We start from the raw sequence: 20,619 nt of genomic DNA on the forward strand, positions 1-20,619 counted from the left end.
CAGTTGCTCCCTGCGCCTGCACGGCCAGTTGTAGCAGGTGGGCGCCGGCTACATTGTGGTTCGCTGTGGCAGCTGAAAGGCTGTTGTATCCCTTGCTTCCCAACCGCTTCTGGGCAACCACTCCCCCCACTCCCCTCGCTGCCTGCAGCCAAATCATCCTGTGCATTCATCAGGCCAAGTTCAGGGTTACCGGGCAAACGACCTGGGATGGGAATGGAAATGTCTCCTTTCTCCTCTGCTCTCTTTGACCCTGAATTATTCTTCTGACGCATTCCTAACCGGATCCCCATTTTTCCGTGCGCCCCTGTGCCTCTGTGACCTCCCCGAGCTAGCGTGCGCGCCATGGAGGGCAGGCACTGCCCGTGTTTTTAATTCCTGCCCCCCAACGTGTGCAAGCTGCAGTGAGCCGTCACGGAGATGATCGGTGTTGGCGGGCCCACGCCGTAATCGCCGCGCCGGGAGCTCTCTTCTCGCTCGGCCACGTCCTGGCTGTGCCCCGCCCCCCCGCCCCCCCGGGAGGTAATGACCCCCTTGTCCTACGATGGCATTGGTGGCCGAGCAGGAAGCAAACACCCACCACCACGCCTGGCCCCCCTGAACACCACCATTTCAGGCGTGCCCTCCTGGATCTGCGTCCTCATTTTCCACACTCAGCGAGAGGTCACACCGTCCTCGGCCAGCAGGCCGCGCATGGGGCCGCACCGGACTCCAAATCTAAGTCAGCGCGGGCCCTCGGATCCTTGCTGAGGCCACTGCGAGGTGGGGGGGGGGGGTTGGGGGGACACGGGGACACCACGCGGGTGCCTGTGTGCCGCCACCTTCCCTCCGTCCCTGTAGCTGTCTGTCTGTCTGTCTGCTGTCCCCCCAGGCGGCCACAGACCGGCCACCCGTCCCCAGACCGCCAACCACGTTGTCTTTCTCCAGCGACGCCCTGACTCCACCTTGGAGCATTGCATCCCGTGTGTGTGTGTGTGTGGTTTGAATTGTGCAGGGGGCCCAGCCAACGGCCGGGCGGGCGGGTGGGCACTCGGGCAGGGGGAAGGTTGTTGGGGAAAATACCTCACACGCGGGGAAGATGGCAAGGCACGCGGACTCAGAGGGGTTAACGACCCAAGTCCTGAGCCACGGGCTTTGATCTCCCCGGGTTTATTAAATAGCCCCGGGGGGCGGGGGCTTCCTGCCTGCCTGGAGAAGCAAGGTTACAGAAGCCAGATGCGGAGGGGTTCGGGAGTTAGGGGTCAGGGAGCCAGGCCTGGTTACCATGCCTGGGGGACAAAGGAACACGGGCCACTGTGAAGTTTTGCGGATGTTACGTTGTTGTTACGGCTTGTCCATGAAGCTCCGGAGCACAGGAGCTCATCATGGGGTTTTCCTCTCCTGCCACAAGAGAGAGACAGCTGGCCCCAAAGAGGGGGCTGGAGGACGTACCCCAGACTCACCCAATGGCCACCCCCCCTGGCATCTTGGGGGGGGTGCTGCTGGTCTTGCACCGACTGTGCCTTCAGGCCACCACCCTAGGGCGAAGGCCACCACCCCTCCGGGGCCGTGTGTGTGCAATACAGGGCACCTGGCTGGGAGTCAGGCACAGGCTCGTTTAATTCGTACAATGCACATGGACCCTCATGGGCCGTCTTCCGCAGCTGGGGGGGGGCGGCACTCGTCCGGGGCCGGCACGAACCCGAAGCGTGGGTCTCGGCGCCCCTACTGTGTGCAGACCCCCCCCCCCCCGCCCCGGAGCCCGGGGGCACACCCAAGTTCAGATCCAGGCCACCTTCCAAGCTGCAGGACCCACCCCCACCCCCCCAGACCCTGAGGGGAGCACCCCACTCAGCCCCACGGTGCAGGTTCCTGTTGCCCACTCAGTTCATGTGTCAACAGTGTCCCCCGGGGAACACCCCGGAAACCCCGGGCGGGAACCGGCAGCGACCTCGTCCAGGGCAGCAGGTGCCCTGGAAACATGGGGACGGGCACACACAGCCGGCCGCCGGAATGGTCTGCAGACAAGGGGATTCGAGGTGGGCAGGGCCGGGGGCGGGGGAGGCCTGAGGGCAGGTGTGGGCGGGACTCCACACGGCCCTGGGGGCCCCACGGAGGTTCTCCCGCGGCTCTGAGACCCACAGGTGTTCACGTGAGGGCAGGGCGCGGGGGGGGGGGGGATAAGCAAGTGACTTCCTCATGGGGGGAGTCAGTCTCTCCCCTCTCTCTCTCTCTCTCTCTCTTTCGTTTTTAAATCCTCACCCGAGGGTATGCTGATTGATTTCCGAGAGCCATGAAAGGGAGAAAAAGAGAAAAATACGCTTGTCAAACAGGAACCGGCTGCCTCACCCGGGGATCAAACCCGCAACCTTTGGACGCACAGGCGGACGCTCCAACCCACGGGGCGGCCCTCCCACGCCCCTGCCCTCCCCTCCCCTCCCCCCTCCCCTCCCCTCTAGACTTCCATTCAAACCGCACCTCCTGTCACAGAGGCCTAACAAAAAAATAAGAATAATAAAACCCCGCTGTTCATGCAGCGTTTAAGTGCTACTTCTTGACAAATGCCCGGGAAGGAAGGAAATGAGCGAAAAGCATTTTGAAAGCAGAGTTGGCTGGAGAATTGGGGTTGGGTTTTTTTTTGCTTTTTCTTCTTCTTCTTTTTTTTTGCTTTCTAAAAGACTGTGTGGGCGGGCAGGGGTGTTTCCCAGGGGAGGATTTCTCCTGCGCTGCGGAGGCTTGCTCTCAGAAGGCCGCTCTGGCTGCCCTTTGGAGAAGGGGCGGAGGCGGAGTCCGCACAGGGTTGGGGGGGGCGGGGAGACTCCAGCTGGGGCCGGGGGAAGCCGGGACGGTGGGTGGTGGAGGAACGCAGGAAGGCAACTTCAGCTGCTGGGCCGGGGTCCCCAGGGCCAGGGAGGAAAGGCAGGGACGGGGTGGGCTAGCGAGGTTCGTTCTGGACGTGGGTTCGAGGCCTGTGTGGGGTGCGGCCCCTTCCTGAAAGCATCCCGCGCCGTGGCGCTGCTAACGGGCAAAGGGAAACATTCTTTCTCGGCTGCAGGAGTAGTACCGGCAGGGCAGCCCCTGCGCAGGGATCCTTGCAAACCCCCAGCTGTGTTTTGGAGAACCGCCCCAGGCCCTTGGTTTTTTGGGGGGGGGTTGCCTTTTTTGTTTGTTTGTTTGCATTTCATCAAATGTCCTTGCAAATTCTCCGACCAGGAGTCCGCCTGCACCAAATGCACCCGATGCCCCAGCAGAGAATTTTCAGAGGCGAATCGGGTGTCTCCCTGCGCTTGTGCGTGAGGTTGGCAGACACAGACTCCGTGTTTTGTTTCGATTTGTTTGTTTGTTTGTTTGTTTGTTTTTTCCCCTGAAGCTGTGCACACCCTGAACACAGAGCTGGAACGCCAAGAACCCAAGCCTCCCCCCGGCCAGTTTCACTGGATAAAAAGCTCCCCCCCCACCCCACCCCACCCCGGCAGCATGGGCCAGCTTGCAGGGTTCCTTCCAACGCTGCGTGCGGCAGGCAGACTCCCCAGATATCTCACCGCCGGTTCAGTGCTGGGAAAGAAAAGGGTCGCTGTTTAAAACACTTGAGCAGAGCCCTGGCTGGCGTAGCTCAGTGTATTGAGCGTGGGCTGCAAGCGAAAGCATCGCAGGTTCGATTCCCAGTCAGGGCACATGCCTGGGTTGCAGGCCACAACCCCCAGCAACCGCACATTGATGTTTCTCTCTCTCGCCCTCCCTTCCCTCTATAAAAATAAAATCTTTAAAAAATATATTTAAAAAAAAACACTTCAGCCGAACGATGTGGAATTGTGCATGTTAATTCTGCAAGGGGCTGGCTTCGAATTTTGGCCAAGTCTTTGAGCTTTTGCAAACGCCCTGACTTTTTATGGCGGGGGTGGGGGGGGGCGGGGATCGATGGGGTCTTGGCAACCTGTTCTTGCTGGTTGAGAAATACTGTCATTTCTGATTTTCAGCAGAAAAGCTTCCTTCTCGGGACCCCCGTGGAGGTCAGGATCTACGATTTCCCTTCTGTCATGGACCCCTCTGAAGGCCCGTTTGTGAAACTGTGGTTTCGATGATACATGGAGGTAAATAAAAGTAAATAGATTTACAAATTTTAAAAATACAGAACAGCCCCGACTGGTGTGGCTGAGCAGGTGAGGTGTCGTGCCGTGAAGCGAAAGGGTCACCGGTTCAATCCCTGGTCAGGGCACAGGCCCCAGTTGCAGGTTTGACCCCAGTTCCCGAGCATGTGGGAGGCAACCGATGTTTCTCTCCCTCTCTTTCTCCCTCCCTTCCCTTGCCTCAGAAAATAAGTCAGCAAAGAAAACCTTTCAACATGTGCAGAAGTCAATGGAAGCTTCCAGGTTCCAGTACAGAAAGGACGCAACGTCTGTTGACCGTGGGATGGAACTCGAAATCCTTTTGGAGAGCCTTTGTGGCTCCTGCCCTGGCGTGTTTTGCAACTCTAGTGTACCTCCAGCAATTCTGCTTCTGGGCGTGGACCGGAAGAAAACAGGAACAGCGGTCCTAAGAAAGACACCTGCAGCCCTGAGTTCCCGGTGGCATTCTTGACAGTTGCCGAGACATGGAAGCACCTACGTGCCTGGTCATAGAGGACTGGGTAAAAGTGCTGTGGCACGCCCATGCAGTGGAATACTACTCGGGCATGAAAAAAGAACGAAACCGCACCATTGGCAGCCGCACGGCTGGGCCTGGAGGGCGTTATGCTCGGGGAGCTAAGTCAGACGGAGAAAGACAGACACCACGTGCTTTCCTAGCCTGGGGGAGTCTGACCAACAAAATAAGAAAACAGAAACAGCCTGTCTGGTGTGGCTCAGTGGATTGAGCACGAGCCTGGGAACCAAAGGGTCACCAGTTCGATTCCCAGTCAGGGCACATGCCTGGGTTGCAGGCCACGGTCCCCAGTAGGGGGCGCGTGAGAGGCAACCACACATGGATGTTTCTCTCCCTCTCTTTCGCCTTCTCTTCCCCTCTCTCTAAAAATGACTAAATAAAATCTTAAAAGAAAAAGAAAACGGACACAGAGAACAGACGAATGGCCAGCACAGGGGAGAGAAAGAGATGGGATGGGAATTTTAAAAAAGAGCTCAAGATTAGTTTTCTGCACACGGATAATAACCAATAAATAGCATAGAAGCCTGGGGGGGGGGGGAACGCTGACATGTCCCACAGGGAGTTTCCCCGTGAAAAACGTCAGGCGCCTTGTGCGCTGGGGCGCATCGAGCGCCTGGGGTCAGTCCTTGTTTTCTGACGCGTCGTCGCCAGCCTAGTTCTAACGCCAACGCGGCGCTTGCTTTGGGGGAGACTTAGGAAAAGTACGGAAGAGCAAAGATAAGGGGGGACGACGAGGAGACATGTAGGCGTGGGAGAAGCCCCGGATTTTGCACGGCACCCAGGTGGCACCAGCAGCAGGGACCTGCTGCGGCAGCAGAGCTGTGCAAGACCCTCGGTGGGAAAAGGATCATTATCACCAGCAGCCGCAGCAGCAGCACGAGAGAGCATCGACCTTGTGTTGGGAGACACTGTTGTGTCAGGGTCTCCGTGCCCGCCAAAGCGAGTCCTCTCTGCCACATGCACGCTCTGGGGGCCCTGCACGAAACCCCTCAGCACCACCACCCCGCCCCCACCGCCCCTGTGACCAGGCTCACCCCTCCCTCCAAACCGTCCCCCCACCCCCCACCAAAGGCCGCTCAGCCGGCTCCGTAATCTGATTGGCTTCTAATCCTCGCCGGCAGGGATCAGCGCCGTGACCTTCAGGAACAGACCTGAATTAAAAAAAAAAAAAAAAAAAACATCCGGTCCGAGGCCGAGGGATAAGCGTTTGTGGGGACAAAGCCCTAGGAGGGGCTGTCCTTAAAAAGCACGGATGCACTCAATGTCATGGCCAGGGCACGCCTGGACTCCGTGGGCCGCGTGGGGGGGCCCCCCCATGCAGAAAGGCTGGTGGTTGGTGCCTTCCTCCGCCCACTGGTCCCAAAAGGTTCCTCGCGGCTCGGAGAGTATAAATGGTCTCCACGTGCCCGCGGGGTGTGCTTCCTGGGGAGGGCACGCCGGCCACCTGCCCATGGAGCCGTCAGCCCCACGCGGGCGGGCGGGCGGGCGGGCCGGCGCAAGGGTGCCTCCGTCTCATTTCTCTGTGACACTCGGTCTTTCTCCGTCGCCCAGCGAGGCGAGGACCACGGCCCCAGCGGGGGGAAGCCCTAGAGCTCAGGGCGTTTCCCCGGCACGGCGAGGGTCCCTTCCGGACGCAGGGAGGTTTGTGGCTCGCTGGCCGCCTGTGACACAGGGACAGGTCTTTGTCATTGTCACAGAGCCTGTGTGCACGTCGTCGCTGGGGGCTGGGGATCAGCCCCCTGGGGTTCCGAGAGAGAGAGAGAGGGCAGCGCCGGGAACGTTCCGTGAGGTTACCTTCCTGTGAAATGGAACCTTTTGACACGAGACGTGGGGGTTTGCTCCATGGCTGCCGCCTTTCTCTCTGCCCTGGGAGCAGACCAGGTCGGCACGGACAGAACAGAGACATCCACCTATTATTATTTTTTTTTTATGACAAAATTTCCGATGAACCTGACAAGGTCGAGGGATTTCGCTGAGCCTTTAATCTAGTTCCGAGAAAATGGGATTCCGGGGGATGTGCGTCAGACAAGGCCGTTGAGCCCTGGCTGGCGTAGCTCAGTGGATGGAGTGCGGGCTGCGAACCAAAGCGTCGCACGCAGGTTCGATTCCCAGCCAGGGCACATGCCTGGGTTGCAGGCCACGGCCCCCAGCAACCACACACTGATGTTTCTCTCTCTCTCTCTCTCCCTCCCTTCCCTCTGTAAAAATAAATAAATAAAATCTTAAAAGAAAAGAAAAGGCCGTTGAAAACCTCGCAGACGGCAGCCCGCTCACCTTTATGGAAACAGCTTTCCAGGGTGCACTGAACGGTGTGTGTGTGTGTGTTTCTGTGTGTTTGTGTGCAAGAGGCAACCACCCATGGATGTTTCTCTCCCTTTCTTTCTCCCCCTCCCTAACCCCTGTCTCTAAAACTAAAGACATAAAATCTTGAAAAGAAACAAGATAAAGAGATGGTCCCGATAAAGACAGTCGATGCAGGCCCGGGCATCGCTGTCATTGGGAGCTCTGTCCAGTTCCAGGCGTTTGCCCCCGTGAATAAATAGGCGTTGGATGGATTTTGCGGAGCAGCGAGTGGCTTCATGTCTTTGCAACACCCCGCGGGGGGCAGGCACAGCCAGGCCCTGGCTCTTTCCAGGAGAGCTGGGTGCCGGTCTGCAGTGGGACGCCCGGGCCCCTCAGAGCCTCCCGGGCCAGGGACCGAGGACCTTGCAAGGTGCCCCTGGCAGGGGGCAGGCTGGGGGACGCTGCCACCCAGAACAGAAGCCCCCACGTCGGAGGAGACAGAAGGGTATTCTCAGGGCCCCGTGCTCCCCAGACTCAGGTGTGTCGGGGCCCCCTGAGGACCCCAGGTGGAGGGGCTTGGACACTGGACGTGGATTTTGCCCCCAATTCCAGTGGCTCCTCCTGAGGCCTCTCTCCTGGGCGTGTGGACGGCCGTCCCTCTGGGTGTGTGTGTGTGTGTGTGTGTGTCCCGGCACACGCAGACCAGCCTGCCACCGACCCGCTCACCTGCCCCTCACCGGAGCAGCCGCTGTGTCCTGCCGGACCTGGGGCAAGGGGCACGGCCCTTTTTATTCCCCCAGCATCCACGGCTGCCTCGCCAGGTGCCGGGTGAATCCCCGCCCAGGCCAGGTGGCGGCCCCCCTAACTCACGCTCCCCCATGGTCCACACACCTGGCTGGGGGTGGGGGCGGGGACCCAATGGTCACACCTCAGTTTTGAGCTCCCAGGTATGTGGCCTCCGAGCCAGATAACCGCCCCCCCCCGCCCCGTATCCTGGGGACTGGGCTCAGGGTCTTCTTACCTGGGCCCATCCACGGAGGGACAATTCTCACGGGCCCCTCACGCCCTCCCGTGGCTGCCTCCGCATGGCTGCACGCCGGGCCCCACCGTCCTCTCCAAACTTTCTCATGGGGCCCCAAACAGACGCCCCGTCCCCATCCCACACCCAGTCCCCAGCCCCTCCCCAGCCCCAGGCTCCACCCCCCCCCCCGTCTCCATCTCTGTGAATCTGGCTCCTCTACCCGGCAATCCTGCAGGGCTTGTCCTCCTGTGTGTGTTTTGTGTCTCTTGGTATAACATCTTCACCCTTCTCCCACCTCGAAGCCTGAGCCAGAGCTTCCCTTTTCATGGCTGCGTAATATTCCACCGCCCACTGTATCAGGGCTCATGGGGGGAGGGGCGGCCCCCACCTGTCGGCTACTGCAAATAACGCTGCCATAAACACAGTATCCGAGCGTCTCTCTCTCGGGGAGCCTCATTGCCATGCTTTTCATCTCAACTTCTTTCCATCCTGGATTTCTGGGGGTGACCCTACCGGTGTGGAAAGGAACCAAGGTCACGTCAGTTCCTTCTGCCTGCTGTTGCCTGCCCTGCTGATACACGCAAAGCCAGGCAGCCTTTCCTACATTTAATTTGCCTTGTGACGCCATGAGCAATGATTTCTGCCCCGGGTGGTGGCAGGCGAGGCCCCCCTTCCCGGCGCACCGTGGGGAGGGGGGAGGCATTAACTGTGGGAGGACCGGCACCCTTGCCAGGCGGGGCTGGGTCTGCATCCCGCTTTGTAAATGAGTTAAATCCCTCTGGGTTTTCCTCACTGGTTGGCCCCTAATTGGAAACATGCAAATGAGCCCGCTCCCCCACACAGGGCGCAGAAACTTCGCCCGGTTGCTCGGAAACGGGGTCCCTGGTCTCTGCAGCCAGGATGGGGGGGCCCGCGTGCCATGCCGGGGTGACGGCAGCCGGCTGCCGGGTGTGCATCCTCCTCTGGGGGCAGAGGGCGGGTGAGCGGAGCTGGACAGCAGGGGAGAGGGGGGGTGTGAGCTGGCGGGTGGCTTGTTTCTCAGGGGCAGGCTGGGGGGCTGGGGCGGGGGGGGCTCAGTGCTGAGCTTGACTTACACCCCCATATCTAGCTCTGGGGATGGGCAGGCGCACACACCCTTTCCTGGGTTCCTGGGGTCCTCATTGTCCTCGCAATAAAGAAGCTTTCCAAGTGCCCAAGTTTAATGAGATGCCTAAGAACAGCTACTGACTCGGGCAGGAGCCCACACGGGGTCCCCACGAGGAGCAGACAAAGGGGTGGCACTTATGTAGGAGAAAGGGGAGGGGACAGGGACACCCCCAGCAGGGGGGCGTGGCTGTGGGCGCAGAGGACACGGCATCGGGACGCTGACTCTCCACGGCGTGTTTCATGCTCCGTCCTGGGCTCCTCCGTCCAGGCGTCACCGCGCCTGCTTCCCCGTCCCCTTTGCAGGCAGCTCTGTGGGACACACGGTGGCTTTCGGCCCCGAGCACAGGTCACTTTGTCCTGTTTCAGCACCCACAGGGCGGAGGCATCCGAGTACGAGGCAGGTCCTCGGGGCCGTCGCTGGGATCCATTCCCCAGGGGCTCCGTCCACGTTGTTTCTTGCGCTCTAAACCAGAGCTCAGCGTGAGCAGTGCGTTTTCACGGCCAGGGCATGCTGGCCAGGTGTGGGGGCCGCCCCATCTCCACTGGGGATGGGGACCCCAGTCTCTGAGGCTCTCCTCTGTCCATGTGGACCCCCGAGCCCGTGCCATTGCTCCCTGAGGCCCGGGGGACAGCCCGCCATACGGGCCCTGGGTCTCCCCGCGCGCGCACGCCCCGCCTCCCCGGCGGTCCCAGCAACAGGAAGCCCGCCCGAACGTCTCACACGGCCCCACAGGGCCCCCACGGTCTCACGCTGCGGAGACTTGACCAGGTCTTTATCGGCCCCACGCATGTCAGCCCGGTTCCCATCCGCGGCCAGCGTGAGCCACTGGTGACAAGCGCCTCCGTCCTCGAGGGCAGAAGCATCTGGAGAGGCTTGTGGGCACCCCAGGGACGGAGCTCTGGGGTGCGCGGGGCAGCAGGAGCGGGGGCGGCCTGCGTGTGGGAGACTGGCCACCCAGACCCGGGGCCACCCCCGGTATCTAGCTCTGGGGCCGGACAGGCGCTGTCCCAGCACCTCCAGTGTCTCCAGCACTGTTGCAGTGCCTGCAGCGCGGCGAGGAGACGGATACAAGTGGCGTGTTTCCTCTGCCCGCCGAGCGAGCCGGGAAGACGGCACCGAGGCAGGAAGGCGGCCGTGACCCGTGGAGCACGCTCGGGACCCTCAGCGGCCATCCGTCTGCCCGCAACCGTTCCCCGGGCGCGGGCCTCGGGAAGCGTCGGCGGCGCCAGCTGCGTGCGCTGTGCCCAGACGCACCGCGGGTCGGCGCCAGTCACCAAACCAGAAGCGGGCGCCCCCTGTGGGACCCCGGAGGTTCAACGCCCCGGCCCAAAACCCCAGCACAGAGGCTGCGGCCCAACAGGGGGAGGAACAACAACAACAAAAAAAGTGTGTCAAAACTCTGCTGGGGTGACTGTGGCTCACACGGGCTCAGGGGACGGGCCCGCACGCGGGGAGCGTCTTCCAGCTCAAACGGCGCACACTGGAAAGACGTCCACAGCCAGCAATGGTTGCATTGACGGAAGAAAGGCTGTGTGCGCGCGCGCGCGCGGAAGAAGACGCCGACATGCTGGCGGGCGGCCTGGAGCGCAGGCTCCCCAACCCTCGGCGGAGGAGGCGCTTTGCACGTGGAGGGACGCGTTCATCCGTGCGCTTTCGGGCGCACACCGGAAGGGGGCGCGCCAGGCCCCCCCCTCCCCGGCTGCTGCAGGGGCCTTTCGGGCGGACCCCGGAAGGGGGCGCGCCAGGCACCCCCGGCTGCTGCAGGGGCCTGGCCTTCGCGAGGGAGCGGACGAGCGAGCACTCGTGTGGTTTGAATCCTGGGGGACCTTTGCAAACCATTGTGACGCGTCGGGGAAGCAGGCAGAGCTCCTGGCGTCTGCTGGGTGGGGGCCCGGGGGGCTGCTCCACGCCCAGGACCCCCCACCCACACGTCCGTGGTGCTGCAGCTGGGAAACCTTCTTAGCATGCGTCCCCCATCTATCTGCACGTATGTATATGTGTATATATGCACATATATACATCCACGCCCTGTTTGGCCCTGGCTCACTCAGAGCCCATTAGCACAAAAACTTCTGGAAGGTCTCCAGCCGCAGGCGGAGCCGTCATCCGGTCGCTTAGCTCCGCCCTGCGGGCTTTGGGGCTGGAGGGCTCTCGGCTGTGGGGGGGTCCTGTGCCCTGTCGGGGGCTGAGCAGCGACCCTGGTCCCCACCCACCCACCCACCCACAGGCCAGCACCGCCTTCCACCCCTGAGTTGTGACAGCCAATCGTGCCCCCCACCCCATAGGGCCGAGTGTTGCCTGGGGTACAGAGTCACCCCGGACTCAGCGCGAGGAGCTCAGAACAAGTGCGAAGCAGCAGGGTTCTCGGATCGCCGACACCGTGTTTTAAGAGTGTCAAGATCCCCCCGAGCTCCGGCCCGGTGGCTGAGCTGCCTGCAGCGACCCCCAAAAGGTCGCGGGCTCGATTCCCGATCCGGGCACACACACCCGCGTGGCAGGTTGGATTCCCGCAAGGCCACGCCGATGCCTGTTTTCTGTGGCGTCCGAAAGTCGCTAACAGGCTACGCGTGCAGCTCCCCCACCACACACGGGGGCAGGATATGACCTAGACCGTGCGCTCTGCAGGGCGCACGCAAGCCCCGAGCAGACCCCAGCACGCCTTTGGAAGCGTCGTGGAGAAGGCTCTGCTTTCCAGAAGACTTGACGGAAACGGAAGCCCTTCTGTCTTGGCTTAAACTCTGGGACTCTTTCTCTGCGACTCGAAGGCGCCGTTGAAGCCAGTCGGCATGAATCTCGTGCGTCCTCTCCGAACGCAGGTCAAGTCCGGAAGAGCCAGGTGGAGGCTGCTGTTCGTTGTAACAGTTTCAGTGGGAGCGCGACCCTGGGCGTCTCTAAACCCGGCCCTTCCCTTCCGCCAAGAAATGCATACACCGCGGGAGCACGGAGCTCGTTTGCAATCCGGTTTTCCTCTCTTGCAACTGTTATTTGCCTTCAGCGTTCTGGTATTTTGTAGACTTGACTCAGCTGTTACTCAGCGTAATTATTTTTACATCCAAACTGTGAATTCGTGGGGGGGAAAAAAAATAGCATCGCAAAAAAAATTCAACACAGTGTGTGCGTGTGTGTGTGTGTGTGTGTGTGTGTGTGTTTTATTTCTTAAAGAAATGAGACGTGTTGTTCGTTTTTGCATTTTGTGGATTTTCAGGAAGTCCCTCTGCCCCCCCACTCCCTCCCCCCCGCCGCCTGCCAAAAATACCAGTTCATGGGCTGCTTTGAAATAAATAGTCACCTGTGCTCCCAGAAGTTAGAAAACTACGTGATTTTGGAAGCATTTCCACAGGAGGGACAATCAATGCAGGGGGTGCACACTGGTGATGGTGTCTGTGATGGAGCAGGGCGGGACACAGGGGTCCCCCACTTCTGGGCTGGGGTACCCAGGTGGGTGGCCGGCCCTGACACTCATGGGAGTCTCAGCATGGATGTGCCACGAGAAAGCTGAAAATGTATGTGTGTGTGTGTGTGTGTGTGTGTGTGTGTGTCATGACTAGGAGGAGCTAGGAAATTGCTTGTGCGTCTGACCTTGAGGTGAACTTGAAGGAGACAGGCTGCTCCCTGAAAATCCTGGCCGGCTGCTGGTGTCTGCTTTCACTCCAGGCCTGACCCCCTCCCTAGCCCCCCCCGGGGGCCGGACACTCACTGGACAGCGTCCCCACAGAGAAGATTTCCAGGTTCACGGTTCAGACCCCAGCCGACGGGAGTGGACCCACTGGGGGAAAAACTCTTCGCAAGGCATACCATGGAAGAAATGACCTCGATGGGAGCAGTTCCTGTTTCTCGTTCCTTTTTCGTGTATTTTTTTTGGCAACAGACACTCGTGACTTGTAACCAAAGGCTCTGTCATGGCCTGCGTGTGGTCAGCCGGCGGGAATTCAGGACAGGAGGCGTTTGTGAGGGTGGGGGTCGCTGGGGAAGAAACAATGTTGCCTTTTGCTTTTGTTGGAATGACTCCGCAGGGGAGGCTGAGGAATCAGGCATATCGAGGCGTTCTTTGCAGCACAGTTCTTGACAATAAATAAGGCGCCTGAGCTTTTAGGGACTCAGGGAAGAGATACGTGGTCAGAGGAGAAAACCACACCCCAGGTGCTTCTCAGAAAGTGTAGGAGCCCACCTGTCCACCCACTGCAGACCCAGGATGCCCCAGACCCCGGGGGGAAATGGGTGTCCAGCCGGAACCAGCTTCTGCTGCAGACAAAGCCCACCGGTGAGTTCATCCATCCAGACGCAGGAAGCAGCACCAGTGCAGGAAAACATCACTTTTGGCTGGGGTGGGGGTGGGGGGGGCGTTCTTTTTAGAGTTCCATTTCTTGCATGCTTCACCGTGAGCGCCTGTCTCGGTACAGGTTCCCCCCAAAACAGACACGGAGTCGAGAATCAAGACGCTGATGTGGGAGGTGATGTCAGGAAGCATTGGGTGCAGGTGACAATAGTCCTGGTGTTCACTATTTATATATGATAGATGGATGGATGGATGGATAAATGGATGGATGGATAGATGGATGGATGGATAAATGGATGGATGGATGGGTGGACGGACAGATAGATACTGGGTTGGCCAAAAAGTCTGTTACCTTTTTTCCCATAGGGTGGCCCTAGGAGTGCTCAGGTGTCTTGAACTTCATTTGAATACATTTTGTGAGACTGTATGATCACAGCTGTCATATCAGTGTGCATTTAAAAAAAGACTTATCAGCCCTGGCTGGCGTAGCTCAGTAGATTGAGCACGGGCTGCGAACCCAAAGCATCGCAGGTTCGATTCCCAGTCAGGGCACATGTCTGGGTGGCAGGCCACGGCCCCCAGCAACCGCACATGGATGTTTCTCTCTCTCTCTTTCTTCCTCCCTTCCCTCTCTAAAAATAAATAAATAACATCTTTAAAGAAAAAAATGTAACTCCAGAAAGCAGTAACAACATCCATATGCAGCACCATGCCCTGCAGGGCCTCCTCTCAGACTGTGCACTCAGCGACAAAGACCCTGTTTTTAAACGAGCTCCCGTTTCCCAGGTTCTGGAGGTCCAGACGAGGACAGGACTTTTCCGGGGGCTGGGGGGGGACCACCACGCCACCCGGCACGCCGCCTCAGGGCCGCGCGTTAGCCGTGCAATGCATCGATGAGGATGCCGGAGGGGCTCCCCTCTCTGCCGCAGCCGGAAGCACTCAGCACGCACGACGGGCACCCGTCCGTCTGAGGGCCCGGGTCAGCACCCGCCAGAGGGCCCACCCGCAAGGGACGGGATCCCTCCCTGCCGCTCACCAGCCCCCGCCTCAGTCACGACCCCTTTGTTGCAGCAGACACAGCAGGATACGCCTTTTGGCTGGTGGCCGCGAAATCTCCCGACCTGCGTGGGCAGGTGATCCGTTTTCTTCTCCCACCAAAGACGACGGCGCGTTTCGCTGAGTCGGGGCAGAAGCAGGGGCCGAGGTGGGCCAACTCCAACAGACGCACCATAAAGACAGCGCCCCGTGCGGGCCCCCCGGTTTAAACACGGGCAGGAGGCCGGAAAAGGCGGGCCACCATCGCAAAGAAAAGGAGGAAGCTGGACGGCACCGGGGCAGCGAGAGTCTGCAGGTTTCTGGAAGAACCTCGGGAGACAAACCCCCAGCACAGGTGCGTCATGAGGCTCAGTGACCCCGGGAGGCGGGAGCAGGTGCCTCCCTTGAGGTGGGGGCGGGTGGTCTGGATTACGCAGGTCGGTCCAGGCAGGCGGGTGGACCGGGGCGGGGCCGGGGCGTGGAGGCTGTGTCTGCAGCCCCCAGACCATGCATCTGTGTGTGGCAGACTCGGGTGACAGCTGAGTTCACGGTCAGGACGGATTACAGTCAACGGACGCAGGATCAAACCCGCAAACAGAAAGACGCACAGGCGGCGTTGGTGTCCCGGGGTTCCCAGACGGAAGCTTCCAGAGCCCTGCCCCACAGGGCGGTCGTGGCCGGGACGCTCTTGATTTGTCTGGCAAGACGCCGTCATGTGTGTGACCTGTCGTCAGCAGGGGCGCTGCTCGGGGTTTCGGCACCTGGGGGGGTGTGCCTGGCCGTGGCCCACAGGGAGCACCCGCTGCCTGGGCGCCATCCGAACCCGTCTCCCCGGAGAAACGCGGGTGTTCCGCCTGCGCCAGGCTGTGGGTGCAGACACCTCAGGCACACTCGGCCACTCTTGGCCACGGAAGGCGGTGGCCGCTCTCCAAAGTGCACGTTCCCAGCTGCCGACCCAGCGCCTGCCTTGCAGGCAGCCCTGGCCACGGAGACTGCTTGGTGTGTCTTCTCTACTTTTCCAAAAACAGCTTGATGGAGACGGAACTCACTTCCCGGACAATTCCCCCACGTAAGGCGTGCAGTCCACTGGTTTTCGCAAAGCACCGTTTTTGCACAACTGTGATGACGGGCCAAAAACAGACCTCTCCACACACCCACCTCCCTGCTGTAAGACACTCATAATTTACTCGCTGTCCGTGCCGAGTGGCCTTCTCTGGATGCTTCTTGTCAATAGAATAAGACACTAAGCGACCACGAGTGTCTGGCGTCTCTCACGCAGCCTCCTGTGTTCAAGACCCGTCCACGCTGCAGCCAGAGTCAGAGCCTCACTCCTGTTCGTGGCTGCGTAATATTCCACGGTGTGGTCGGACCCCATTCTGTGCATCTGTTCATCCGCTCGCAGACGCTTGGGTTGTTTCCACCCTTTTTGGCCGTTCTAAGTAACGCTGCTAGGGATGGTCCCACAACAGTTTCTGGGCGGACAGCCAGGCGTCACACGCTAATGAGATGGTTCATCCTTTGAAGAACCAGGCGCCTCCCTGTTTTGCAGGATAGATAAAGCATTGATGATTGACCATCTTCCTTCCTTCCTTCCTTCCCTCCCTCCTTCCCTCCCTCCCTCCTTTCCTTCCTTCCTTCCTTCCTTCCTTCCTTCCCTCTTTCTCTTTTCCTCTATCTACCCATCTATTATCTATCCATGCATCGATCCATCATTTGTCTATTATCTCTCCCTCTGTTATCTGCGCATCACTCTGTGTGTCTAAGTGAGCTGTTGTCCATGTATTTATCGATCACCTACCTCTGGGTGGCGGTGGTTTACCTCGGCGGTCGGTTTTCCCAGGAAGGACACTTGTCACCCTCTGGGCCAGGTCCCCAGCAGGGGGCACGACAGAGGCACCCACACCCACGGATGTTTCTCTCCCTCTCTTTCTCCCTCCCTTCCCCTCTGTCTAAACATAAATTAAATCCATCACAGTTTTGGCTCAAACGTCCAGGGCAAAAACCCTTTAAATTTTTTAATTCAATTATTTTATTTCTACAGGAAACCGATGATGGTATTGCAGGGCATGGTTTGGCATATGGGTATTGTCACTGCTTTCTAGAGTTACACGTTTGATGCATGACCACGAATGAAAGAATGGACAACATTTAGGTAGATACAGAATGAGTGCTACCCATGTATATAACGTGTCTCCTTATCTGCCCCTCAAACATGTGGGCAAAGTGGTGTGCATTATACACGGCAAAACATGCTACTTGGTGTGGGGAGGAACTCAGCATGCAGAGTAGGGTCAGGCTGACCGGGCAGAGGGTGGCAGGGTTATTCTTCCTTTGGGGGGGTTTGCTGGGGACGGGCTCTGAGGCAGAAGCCCGCCATGCTTCCACAATCGTGTAGCTTTTGTACGTTCTGTTGTTTTTCCTTTGCAAGCTAGCCCCATACGAACAAGATCGCAGAAGGAAGTCACCGGGAAAAGCTGGGAGAACTCGGGTGTCCGCGTTCAGCCTTAACTGATGGCCTTCAGTGTCTGCTTTTGAATCAAGACGCCTTTTCCTTTGTCGCCAAAGGTTTGCCTCTGGAATTTTCACCTCCGGGGGGGGGGCAGCGGGACCCCGAGTGCTGTTTCGTGACGATAGATGGAGACCGGGGAGGCTGCTGAGCACCCTAGGGTGCCCAGCACACCCCACATCAGAGACTCCCGGGGGTGTCTGTTGTTCCACATTCCCCAAAGAAAACCCACGACCGTGAACTTCCAGCACGTGGCTCTTGGTGCTGTGTCTTTAGCCACAAGGGACACCTCTGGGCCCCCGAAAACAACCGTCCAAGGAGATCACGTAGGGTGGGTAGCCACGCGACATCAGAAGACAGTGCAGGAGGTGGCGAAGGCAGCTTACAACGTGGACCCGTAGACGCCAGGCGAATTACGGGGAAGAACGGGAGAAAATTCCGGAAGGAGCGACACCACAGACAGGGCACTGGGGGTCTGTCTAGTGCCCTCCACAGAGCAGGGTGGTGGGTGGTCAGCCAGGGGCCGGTCTCCTGATGCAGCTAAGACAGGCGTCTGCAGCCACACGGGGTCCCCGGGGGACTGACCCGGCGCGGCCTCGCCCGCCCAGGAGGCCGCGTTCCCGCCGCTGAAAATAAACACGCAGCCCGCGGGGCCCATGAAAGGGAAACCGCCCGCTAATGAGGATGAGGAGGAGGATGGCCCGGGGCTGCGGCGTTTAATCAAAGGTCGACATTCCGGGGCCAACCGACCCCCACCCCCGGGGGGATCCCCGGCACCCCCTGCTCCCACACGTCCAATTACACAAACCCGACCTTTTGCACCCCTTTGATCTCACCGTGTCACGGCCCGCAAATGTCACGGCCTTTGATTTCAAAGGGGCCGGACGCACCCTCTGTGGGTGCGGGGCGGGGGGCGTCCCCACCCGCAGAGGGTGTCCCACGGAAGGCTGAACACGGAGGAAATGCACACAAGTGAGTGCGCGTCTCAAAGCGCCCTCCTGCCTTTTCCCCCAGCTCTAAACCCGGAACGCTGTTTAGCGTTTCCAGAATTTTCCGTGCACGACATTGCTAGGCCTTTCCACGCGTGCAACTTCTAGTTCTCTGCCCATGCAGTCGTACCGTGTGGCTTCTTGGGGTTCTCGTCGGGCCTCCTTGCCATCAGCATTATTTTGGGACGCAGTCACCTCATCCTTTGCAGCCAACATTTCGGCGCGAAACTCCGTGCTTCCCAACCGCCGGCCACGGAGAACTTCAGAAACACGCAGAGGCAAACCCGCCTCCGGAGCAGCAGCCCCCGAGGCGGCGGCACCCAGACATAGCCCCGCGAAAGGCGTGATTCCCGCGGCAAGAACGTGCAAGCGTTCTCACACGAGGTTTCCATACTCGCAAGATTGCAACAGACAGTTGACTAAACCATCTGTCCGCCCTGGACGGAAAATTCTGCTCTTTTTTTTTTTCCCAATACAGTTTCCCTCTGGGCTCTTCCAGCCTTGTGTGCACCGCGCTCACGTTTCCCTCTGTTTTCTATTTTGCTATGCGCCCCGCCCCCACCAGTAGAGGGCTTGAGGCTGCGCCCCTGGGTGCTCTGCACCCGGCCAGGCTGAGCTGAAAGCTCCCGCAGCACAGCGTGGGCGCACGCAGCTTCCCGGCCTCCCCAGCAGGGGGCAGTCTAACCCCAGGGGGGAATTACACGTTCTGGAAACCACAGCGCCGCGCCCCGGAGTGGCCACTGAAACGGAAAAACGCGGGCCCCTCTCCGCGGTGCCCAGCCCCGTGACAAAGCTCCACCCAGGAGCCCCACGCAGTTGAGGAGCTCGCTGGGTTCCGGTCCCCACACCCCCCTCGCCGGACCACATGCTTCCAGGGGGCACAGGATTGACGTTGCCCTTCCAGTGGTCACGCAAGAAAATAAAAGCAAGGGCGGGGGGTGGGGTAGACACGGGGACGCGTCGTTCTGGCCGAGGTCGGCTGCAAATTTGGAAGTGTGGGTGTTTTTCAAAGAGGGCAGCGTGGCCGCCCAAACGTCAGGTCGCCTGGAACCAGCCTGGGATTTGCAAAAAAAACGTCCCGGAGTTTCCGCAGGGAGAGCCGCCGCGGGTTCACCCGAGGATGAGGCAGCAGCGCCCCCTGCTGCCCGTTGTCAGAACTGCTCATTCACGTCTGCTCGCCTGCACCGCCTGGGACGTGTCTCGGGGTGGGGGGGTTGGAAAGGACCCTTCTGTCCTGTCTGTCCTTCTCCTGGGGGTCCTGAGCAGGCCTCCCGGGGAAACCGGGGTTCCAGGACTTCGCCCTGACTCCTGGCTCTGGGTTACGGAAGGCGGGTGGGCAGGATATGCCGCAGGTGGGCGAGCCAGGGGCTGGAGGGTGGGGAGTGGATGGGCAGGGGCGGTTATTAGGTAACACTTGGGAGCGTCAGACAGGGCGGATGAGAAAAGCGCACCAGCGGGCTGTGCACATACGTGAGTGTACATCACGCTACTCCGTTGTGCCATTAACAGTCCGCGAGGGCCTTGGAGGAAAGTACAGGTTGGAGGTTACAAAACTGTGGCAGGCATATAAAGGGCAGCCCGGGGAACAAAGCCAATAATATCGTAGTAATTGTGTGTGTGTGGGGGGGGGGGCCCGCTGGGTGCTGCAGACATCGAGGGGACCACTTTCTAGGGCGCGTGTGCACGTGTCACCACCGTGCCCTCCGCCTCAGACTCCCATCCTGCGGGAACATGGGCTGCAATTCAACAATAAAAATTTAAAAAGTCCAAGGCGGTCAGTGAGGGCTGGACGCTCTTGATTCTGCCACAAGACAAGGAACCCGTGGCCGTTTTAACGCCGAGTGCTCTGCAAGAAGGCAGGCAGGGAGAGGCGGACGCCGTGGGATGGTCCCTTGCAGGTGCAATACAAAAGGAAACCGGGGAAAGGGAACTCACGGATACAGGGGAGCTGACGGAGCCACCCCAGGGGGCGGCGGAGGCCAGGTGGGTGGGGCCAGAAAAGAGGGAGGAGCTTGCAGGCGGGCAGCAGCTCCAGACACCTCCGGGGTGTCGCTGCGGTGCAGCGTGCTGACCGCAGTCAGAATCACCCCGCTGTGTGCGCGTGCGCGCGGCCAGGAGGCTAGATCTTAAGAATCCTCATCGCCGGGAAAGACAAGGCGTAACTGTATGTAGGACATGGGGGATGTTCACCGAACACATAGTGCGCCGATCCGTCTGCAAGACGAACCACGACGGACTCGTGATGTCTGACACCGAAAACTAGCAACATGGGCCCTGCCAACCTCCCATGGGCAGTACCGGGGCATTTATAAATAATGCTCAACGCATCCTAAAGGCTAACAGAAGACTGGTGAGATTCGGATCTGCGCCTTCAAGACATACGCACAGAACGTCTCGCCCACACTCCGGGCAGGGCTGGAGAATGAAGAAAAGGAAAAAAATTAAAAAGGCTGGAAAATCCTCGATCACACTTCCTGTGTCCTCCCTGCCCTTGACACAGGGGTGAGGAGGACCTTCCCAGTGTGGGGTGTCTGGGGGATAGCCAGTCCCAACTCCAAGAGTCACAGTGCAAGCCCTGGCTGGCGTAGCTCAGTGGATTGAGCGCGGGCTGCGAACCAAAGCGTCGCAGGTTCGATTCCCAGTCAGGGCACATGCCTGGGTTGCAGGCCATGGCCCCCAGCAACCACACACTGATGTTTCTCTCTCTCTCTCTCTCTCCCTGCCTTCCCTCTCTAAAAATAAATA

The 20,619-nt window shown here is 59.7% G+C and overlaps 1 long non-coding RNA gene across 1 annotated transcript; it reads left to right on the forward strand.

Moving 5' to 3' along the window:
* Positions 1-653: 653 nt before the first annotated feature.
* On the forward strand, positions 654-2,311 carry LOC123829876. The gene is made up of 3 exons (XR_006787673.1): positions 654-759; positions 1,879-2,015; positions 2,190-2,311. It is a non-coding gene; the product is annotated as an uncharacterized LOC123829876 (long non-coding RNA).
* Positions 2,312-20,619: the final 18,308 nt, after the last annotated feature.

The sequence above is a fragment of the Phyllostomus hastatus genome, unplaced genomic scaffold, assembly GCF_019186645.2.
Source record: "Phyllostomus hastatus isolate PE091 unplaced genomic scaffold, TTU_PhHast_1.1 phas_scaffold_12, whole genome shotgun sequence".
Lineage (NCBI taxonomy): Eukaryota > Metazoa > Chordata > Mammalia > Chiroptera > Phyllostomidae > Phyllostomus > Phyllostomus hastatus.